Raw genomic sequence first — 9476 nt, forward strand, 5'->3', positions numbered from 1 at the left:
GATGATGATGAATACGCAATGCACCCAAACAATGACCAATCACATAAATCGCACAGACTGCTGCCCTTGCCATGAACTTCTTGTTAATATTCGATGATCATCTATATATTGCTATTATAGATGCGATACAAACGTTAGCAAGCATGACAAAATACGCAGGGGAAGTGTAGACAGAGTGGCGAAGAACTGCTGTGAAGAAGCTGAAGTCGTACATGTGAACTGGAAGAAAAGTGGAACTTTGCAGAGTACACCAAAATGTAAAATGTTTGATGCACTTTCCGGCCTGGGAGGTAGCAGGCATACGACGCTAATGCATTGGTATCATGCCATTACTTACCTAATATTGTGCCCAGCCCCAAGTCTTGCCGCTCCACAACGCCGACTTCGTCATATATCCTGTAAACGTACAATATCATGTGTATCGAGAAAAGCAAGGTTGTTATATACTTGTTTGCGGATGGGCTACTTACTTAACACCAGCCACCCATAGCTATAAAGCTTATCACACTCGCTGTACGTACTCAGCCTGCCGGAAAAAAAACATGTACTTCGTCTTGGCTCCATCAGTGGTGCTACATTAGGCGGAAGGAGTGAGCCGTTCATATTTACACATCGTTAGATCTGGATGCACATGACGCCCCATATCTCACCTGCTGACGATCGGGTTGCCCTTCAGTAGTTGTCGGTCGGACGCCTCCTGGACGGCCCGGGCGTCGGGGTCGTCATTGGCGCTGGCCAGGCAGCTGAGCGCCGTCAGCAGTACCCACTGAAGCAGCCTCATCTGACAACACACGGACGGCGGCTCAGCGGCGAGCCGAGCCGGGGCAGTTCCCTCCCCGCACTCCCCAGCTGAGCGCCTCCAGCAGCACCCACCCAAGCAGCCTCATCTGACAACACACGGAAGGCAGCTCAGCGGTGAGCCGAGCAGGGGCAGCCCCTCCCCCTCTCCGCACTCCCCAGCTGAGCACCACCAGGCGATCCTAAGAAGAGCGGCCAAGCGTGTAATTCAGGCGCGTGGACAATTAGATCACCATTTCAGCCTGATAAATTACGTGTAAGGCATACAAGGATAAATTCAAGGCGTGTTTATGAAACAATTTTTGTTCTAGCAGCCACACGACAAATGATGAGTTGGTGAACGACCCTGGGTTCAACTTTTGTGTTAAGGTAGAAACATTAGGTGGTGGTTTTGACAAATTCTGCAACAAACTCGGGTGGCTTTGCAACAGTAAAACTCAGTAAGCGCACATCTGAGGACCGGCGCACCCATGCACTAGTATGCCGGCACATGAACACGTGAGGGAACGGTTGTCAAGTCGGGGAATTGCTCTTAAAGGTGCTAGGCCTATCAAAAATGTCGTTATAATGCATAGGACGTGGACGGTAACGGCATCTTTTCAAGACCGTTTTGGTTTCTGTTTTTGCTGGCAGTTTGCTCCTTATGCTGTAATTGGTCCGTATCGGGCTTAGCACAGGCTCTTTGGGAAATGCGTGCCGCGTAATGACGTTTCTAACTGCTTCACTGTTTAAGTCATACCGATATGACTCAAGAAAACGCAGCTAAATGCCGCCTTTTAATCTCATTCTGCTTCCTCTAGGAAACCTATTGCCAGATATAATTTTTGGTGAGGAGTTGATCGTTCAACATTGGCAAGCATGTCTTGGCGTGCATGTAACACCTACAGCATTAACCTATAATGATGGCAGTGCATTGGTGCATGATTCCATCCCATCGGAGCACTGTGCCATTGTATTGATCCCGAAGCATGGAAGTACTTTTTTGGATGCTACATCAGGACGGCAAATACAAGAGAACCAGATTTCAGTTTCAGATGTTTTTAAATTGTTCATAACGTATAACAACGGTAGGCGGCCACCAATCACAGTTGCACTAGGGGCTTCCTTTACCATGGTTCGTAACAGTTGCCAATAAAATGGCCGCCGAAATGAAAATTTGAAGGATAGCGATCCATATCCCACAGCAGGATTCATAACTGCATTGCTGTTCTCTTTATAACAAACGATAGAACATTTGCTTACATCGCCCTCGAAAAACCTTTTTCAGATCCGCGTAAACTGATTCATTTCCTACGAAATTAGTAATCCAGCTCAAGCATTGTAACATCTGTTCTACGTGACACGTTACTGCTGACAGTTGTCAATACCCACGAGGCGCCAGCGGTAGACAAGAACAGTTCGTATTTCAGTGCCACTCGCAACTCCAAGAAGTCTCACGCCGTTCGTTCCCAGCAGCAGGCGTCGGGTTTGGGCGTCGGGAACTTCTCACAGGGGGCCTGGCGACATGCTGTCATTGGCCGCCCTAGTCCAGTGTTTACTTTATGCTCATGAAGAAAATCGTCTTCCAGCAGAAGCACGGGGATTAAGGTGAAATATAAATGACGTCCTTTCAACAACAATAATTCATGTTTTCTTCGTGCAGTACGATGTATTTTGACGGTTTCTTTTGTCCAGCAAGTTCTTGCAAAAAATAAAGTCCACACGGCTGTAAAATGTGCGCAAAATATCCGCACACACAAACTGAGCTGTTGTTGAATGAAAACGTTTTATCTTGGCGAAACACGTAGTTTCCATATGTGTTCAGCTGGTGTGTTTGAACAACCCTCCGTTGTCCTGAAATTTGTTCGATCAAAGTGTGGGCATTGTGTGTCGCTTTATAACATATGCTCTGACAGAAAACCAAGGTAAGTGCGCTGTTAACACATGGCTTGTATCTAAAATGCATGTGTTTTTCCTCCGACTCTGTAATCAAGGCCTGTGGTGAAAAATTCGCTTAGAAATGCATTTTGTTGAACGACAAAAATGTGCATATTATTGTAAAGTCATGTATGACTTAATTGAATGTTTGGCATGCATTACATTATCTACGAATTAAACCATGGCAAGGTTTATGAAGTTACCATCACAGCGCCCAAAACTTCTCATTCTGCAAATAAGACAAATGGCCATTCATGAGACAGCAGTCAAAAGGTAGGAAAACAGTTGCACAGGCACGGGCGGTGTGTCCGATTACAACACCCGCAGTGTATGCGGTTCGCACCCCCGCAGTGTGTCCGGTTCGCACTCCCGCAGTGTGTCCGGTTCGCACCACCGCAGTGTGTCTGATTTACACCCCCCGCAGTGTGTTTGGTTTACACTCCCGCAATGTGTCTGGTTTACACCCCGCAGTGGCTTTGGTTTACACCCCCGCAGTGTGTTTGGTTTACACCCCGCAGTGTGTTTGGTTTACACCCCCGCAGTGTGTCTGGTTTGCACCCCCGCAGTGGGTCCGGTTTCCACCGGCGCCGGCCTTACCTCCGCAAGCTCCGGCGGCGCCAACCGGCGCGTACCAGCCGCAGCAGGGTATCCCCACCAGCGTCGGCTCACAGGCTGCTCATACTGCCAGTGTGCGCGTGCTCGGCGCGCGCCGTCCCACCACCTGCACGGAGTGGCGGGCTCGCCAGCCGCCTTTATGAGCTCTGGATCCCAGCGGCCGTCGCGCCGCCGGGGTTTTGGCCCGACATTCATCATGCGGCCGCTGGCTGGCACCGTTACCGCGCCGAGCAGGGTCTCCCGCGACCACGCGCGGTTACGGGCCTCACATTATATCTCCATCAGAGCAGCAGTGATTATTAACAAAAGGCCAGGGTCAAAGTTACCGGCCTGAGGTTCGATCAAGGAAGCCGGAAGGTGGGGGGGGGGGGGGGGGGGGTAGACCTCACCGTGCAAAACGGCATGAGGGATTGCAAGGTATGCTATGTCCTGTGGGCAGCTACGTCCTTGGGGACAATGTCCTTGAGTTACTTATGGCTCCCCGAAGCTAAGAGTTTAACGTTGCTCTCAGCTGTTGATTGTAGCGTTACTTTGAGTACGCTATCCTTAGCTCGGCGTTGTTAGTTACTTAACGTTGAATATACCAGTTTAATCATAACTGATCAACATCAAGCTTTCCTCCACATGGTAAGGAGGAAAAAATCCAGATTTTTTTTTGCTACTTGCCAATGTCAAGAAATTGGCCTGCCAATGACCACGCTCGCGTGCACAACTGGTACAACTGGGTCGAACAGCTAATGACAGTCAGCAGACAAATGGCCTAGCTCCAAGTCAGTATTTCAAGGTTCAAAAGACCCGAAAGATGGTCGACGAAACACAATGCAAAGTATTTCATAACCTTAAGCCTTGCGTTTGCCACCTCCACAACTGTTGTCCTTGGTCACTATCGTTCCGTCCATAACTGATGCGCTTGGTCACTATCGTTGCGTTCATAACTGTTACCCTTGATTTGTATCGTTCCGATGGCTAACTCCACCGTTGCCTTATACTGTGCCGTTCAGCAGCCGATCAGACACAATCAGTTCGGACAGACGCCCGTGGCTCGTGAGATTTTGCCCGCGAATTCTTCGCTGAGCCTCACTGAAGGACGTGCGCAGCCTTATCCGTCCTCTGGCTAGACGTTCCCAGCCTTTTCCGTCCTATGGCTGGACGGGATTGCCTTATCCGTCCTATGGCTGGACGGAATGTCATTCACACCCACGAGTGTAAATGAAATGCCGTGTCAAGTGATGTCGGCGCCGGGAATTGATGGGCACACGTTACCACTCGTCGGCCGGACTGGGCTTCAGGAACAAGTACAAAGAAGCAAGTTGTTTAGCTAAGGGCAGGTGCACAAGGATCGCAACTACCGTGAGGAGCTGAAAAGTGAAAAACGTTGTTCTAGTCGGCGTGTCACTGCTCAGAAACGAACTGAGCTGCCATCCATTTTGACATCTTTTTTGGGTCTTTCCAAAGGATTCAACTCTTTTTCTAGACTGAATAATTACGGTACTGAATAATCGACAACGAAACGCCTTCCAAGCTGGGTGGCGACATCAAATGCCACCGCAGCAGCTAGGTGCAGCAGCGCGGATCATTACGCTAGAACACGGTATCTCAGCAAGCATGCGATCCATCTGAGCAATATCAGGCGCAGTGGGGATGGCGGTCATGATAAGGAGCATGCAGTTTTGCTTATGCGATTGCTTTCGATGCTTCATTTCAGAATTATGATTACTGAGAGACTTGCCCCATTGGAGCAGCTCAGTCCTATGACGGCAAACATTTGCGTTGCGTTGTACGAATATTGCAGTTGCAGTAGTTAGGGCACGAGTATTGCACGAGTTTGAACGGGTGTTTGAAAGAGAGAATTGTTTCACGTCCAGCGGATACAAAGTCAACGTCCATGCAGCTTGCTGTCAGAGAAATCTGCATCACTGACACACCCTTTTGCTCATTCATAGCATCTGGGTTATTTTCATTTTGCTTATCACCATACGTATGTACGTCAGCGGCCACTGTATGGGCGTGGCAATGTGCAGGCGGATTGTGGTGCACTATGCGCACACACGAATGTGTATCACAGTCATTAACCTCATTGACCTGCCCCGAACTATGATTTCAGCGTGGATAATCCATCTCACGCTTCCTGTGCAGATGGCTGTTATTAGCGTGTCCATGGTTGGGGCTAGATCACCAATCAAAAGAAACGGCCAGGGAAGCCGAGGGAGCTGTGAAAGACAGAATACTGTCAGAAAATGTGTGGCTCGCCAATCCCCGCTATACTGTAAACAACTCATGTCTGTCCGGGTCACATTACTGGCACCATCAGAACACAATTTTGTCACTTTAGTAGACGGGCTTAAATTCATCTGCCTAGAGTCCTGAGGTCAAATTCCAAAAAGTGATGGAGCTAGTAGTGATCTGAGAGTTAGGACAAGCGTACGACGAGCGGTATGCTGTATTGCATAGAACACTTATTCAGAACAACATCACTCGCCCCAACATCACCGCGACATTGGGCAGTGGGCCGGCGGGGTCTCGACCGATCGGATCTGCGGACCTGCTGGTCGGCCGGGCGGCAGGGGGCCGCCATCTGTCGGCCGCAGATGGCGGTGCCGACCCCGGGTCGCCACTAACGGCCCGGCGCCGCCTCCTCCGTCTGCCTGCGCCGCCGGCGGGGCGGCCGGCGGCGACCCAACCGGCGGCCGATCCAACCGCGACCGACCGCGGGTGACGTTAGGCCGTCCGGGGCCGCGTCCAGCACGACAGGTGACCCCAGCCGGCCCGGCCGCCGAGGCCGCAGCCGGCCGGGCGGGCGCGCCCGCTCCGGACGCCGCAGCGACCGCCGCCCGCTGCAGGACAGACGCTGCGTGGCTCACCGCTTCGGATGCGTCCGCCACGAGCGCCAGCAGAAGACGCCGTCGGATTGTTGTTTGTGTGACCAGGAAGCAGAAGACGCCGTCGGATTGTTGTTTGTGTGACCAGGAAGCAGGAGACGCCGTCGGATTGTTGTTTGTGTGACCAGGAAGCAGAAGACGCCGTCGGATTGTTGTTTGTGTGACCAGGAAGCAGAAGACGCCGTCGGATTGTTGTTTGTGTGACTAGGAAGCAGAAGACGCCGTCGGATTGTTGTTTGTGTGACCAGGAAGCAGAAGCGCTGCACTGGAAGCGTGGGCGCGCCTTCTGAGTGAGCTGACCTCTGACCTGTGATTATCACGGCCGCTGCTTAGTCGTTTGGACCGTCGCGTAGTCATTTGGACTATGCCGCCCGCTTGGCTTTTTTGCCGTTCAAACAATGTCATTATTAAAATCGTCACGATCGCTCTCATCTGTTCTCCATGTTCGAAATCCTGGATTACGCAACGAGACAACGTTATGACGCGAGCAAATAAATCCAGGATGAAATCGCTTTTGGAAACAGACGTGGAGGACAAATGTCTCTAATTTCTTTGCACGTTTAGTAGATTTCCCCATTGTAAGTGTATTCGAACAGTGTGTCAGAATGAGCGCTAACAAGCGAGGGAAGTCTGCCTTGTTCTTCACACCGGCGAGGAGATCGTCCTCGGTCTACTCTCGGGTGCGAATCAAGCCTCGGCCAATGGATCAAAGATCTTTGTGCATTGCTGTACCATCTTGGTCGGCGAGAAAATCACGTTTCAAAACATTGCAGCACAAAAGAAACGATGTCTTGCAGAGTCTCTCCCGCATCAAAAACAGCACCTAAGTTATTTTTAATACCGTACTCCTCATGCTCACCACACGGCATTTTATCATTAAAACACTACGCATCAGTACTCACACCGTTTACATTTGTCACTTACGAACCAAATATTGCGGTTCTAAATCCTTATCTGGGATATCCATTTTCGTTCCGAACAATCTGTTTGCTTGGAAAAAGAAGACAATTCGTCATGCCTGTTCTTCTCGTGCTTATCCTTACCGCGAGCTTGCTTTTGTCAAGTTATCGCAAATTGCATCAGAGTATGTTTGGTTGTTTGCCCTTGCTAGACACACGCATTTAAACTGGATATTTAAAACTCCTCGGGAGGGACCTTACCTAGACCCAACAAAACCGTCAAGCACTAGATTAGTGGCTGGACGAACGATTTAGCTTCCAAATGACGCGTGATTATTATCGATGGCGGCTGGTCTGGTCATGAGGTCGGCTCGTCCCACGCCCACTGTTACCGGTCGCCGGCTCCGTCTGTCCATCACTGGTCCCGTCCGCCGCTCAGGTCGCCCGGTGACCTCCGGCCGCGGTACACACCGGCTCCTTCCACCCATCACCGGTCCCGTCAGCCGCTCAGGTCATCCCGTGACCTCCGGCTGTGGTGCACGAGGCCCCGTCCGCCGCTCAGGTCACCCAGTGACCTCCGGCTGCAGTGCACACCGGCTCCGTCTGCCCATCACCGATCCCGTCCACCGCTCAGGTCATCCGGTCACCTCCAAGGGTGGTACACATCGGCTTCGTCAGCCCATCACCGGTCCTGCCCGCCGCTCAGGCCGCGCCGGCCCGGACCCAGGTCGTCGATAGCGACGATCGACGGGCGGCCGCCAGCCGACGCGCGTCGGTTGTGACGGTGGACGGGCGACATGCGAGGCCACGGGCTGGGCGCCGCGCTCCTGGACGGTGTCGTTGACTGGAGGCGGTCGAGCGGGTCGGGCCGGTGCCGGGCGCGGCGGTAGGGCCAGGCCGGTCGGCGTACCCGACGGGATCGCCCGTGGAGGAGGGCGCAGCACGTCCAGCGTGGTGAGTGATGCGGGTGAAGGCCTGTGGGAGGTTAGGTTAGGTTAGGTTAGGTTAGGTTAGGTTAGGTTAGGTTAGCATGTGGGAGCATGTGGGAGCGGTACTCTGGGGCGACACGTAATCGGCTCATTTATGTTATGCCTTACGAAGAAGCTTGGCTGCAGGAGGGAGCTCCAGTTCTAGCAGATCAGGTCCTGTTATAACTGTTTCTCCCGCCGTGACACGCCAGACAATCCAAATAATAAGTACATTATGATGAGCATGGCGATCATTATGAAAAATAGCATAATTGTGAAAACATAGGTAGTAACAATGCTAACATCTTTTATGAAAATGAGCAATGAATGATATTGTTTCAACACATGTAGCTGCCAACGTTAGAGGTAAGCGTTACCGTTCGGAGCCCTTCTTCTTATGATTGTAACGTTGGTGTCACTGACCATTGCAACGTGTGAGACGCAGTTGTCTAGAGCCTAGCTTCTCAGTTAGTCAGCATTTTAATCATTTCACCTGGCAGTTGTACGTGCTCACGTTTCATCACTCGCTTGCCTTTTTGCGTGTGTTTCCTTTGAATTTTTTCATTTCCTTCCTTTTCCGATACGTTCTAGGTTTCGGCTGGTTTGTAGGACGTTGTAGTATGCCGGATCATGTGACGCCGCCGTGCCTCCGTTTGGCACGAAGGCCGTGGCGCTGTGTCCGTGTGTAGTTAATCGTAAGAGGCGTGCTGCTCCCGTTGACGGATCGGCCGGGGCTCATTAGGGAAGGATCTAGTGGTGGTACTGGTCCCGTGTGATACACATGCTTCAGTGGAGACTCGTTTGACCCATGGGTTAAAACTTAGGGAACCGGCCGCCGTCCGGCCTGACCCGCTGCCGCGCGCTCCTTGGCCGCTCGAATCGTGTCAAGATCAGGGCTGGCTCGAAGATACAGGAAAACGACGAACCCAGCTAGCCTACAGGAGAGGGGCCGAAGTAGGAGGGAAAGTGAAATCATCTGGACCTCTGGCGCGTCCGCGCCCTGTGCAGAGGCCTGGGTGTTTGGAAGTCTCTCTTGTCTATTCAATGCCAGTTCTCTACTTAAGTCATGAGGCTTTTTACGTTCACATCCATAAATGTCAACGGTGTCGGTATTTTAATCACTCAAACCCTTGCTAATCACACGGCAGCCCTTGTGGAAATCGGACTTCTTCGGATAGCGTAAATGGACCGCAGAGAATGCGTACTTGATTTCGGAAGATCATAAGAAAACGGGGACTGGATGCTCCAAAATGGCACAGGCAGGCAGACTACCTACAGGAAACCACGTTTCACTGTTGCTAGAGCGACTCAACAGCGCACGATGTGACAAATATAATATCCAATGCCAGTTAGCTCCAGGTGCGCTGGGAAAATGTCATCAGGCTACTTGTACCAGAATT

This window comes from Pollicipes pollicipes, unplaced genomic scaffold (assembly GCF_011947565.3).
Source record: "Pollicipes pollicipes isolate AB1234 unplaced genomic scaffold, Ppol_2.1 Scaffold_4740;HRSCAF=5597_pilon_pilon_pilon, whole genome shotgun sequence".
NCBI lineage: Eukaryota > Metazoa > Arthropoda > Thecostraca > Pollicipedomorpha > Pollicipedidae > Pollicipes > Pollicipes pollicipes.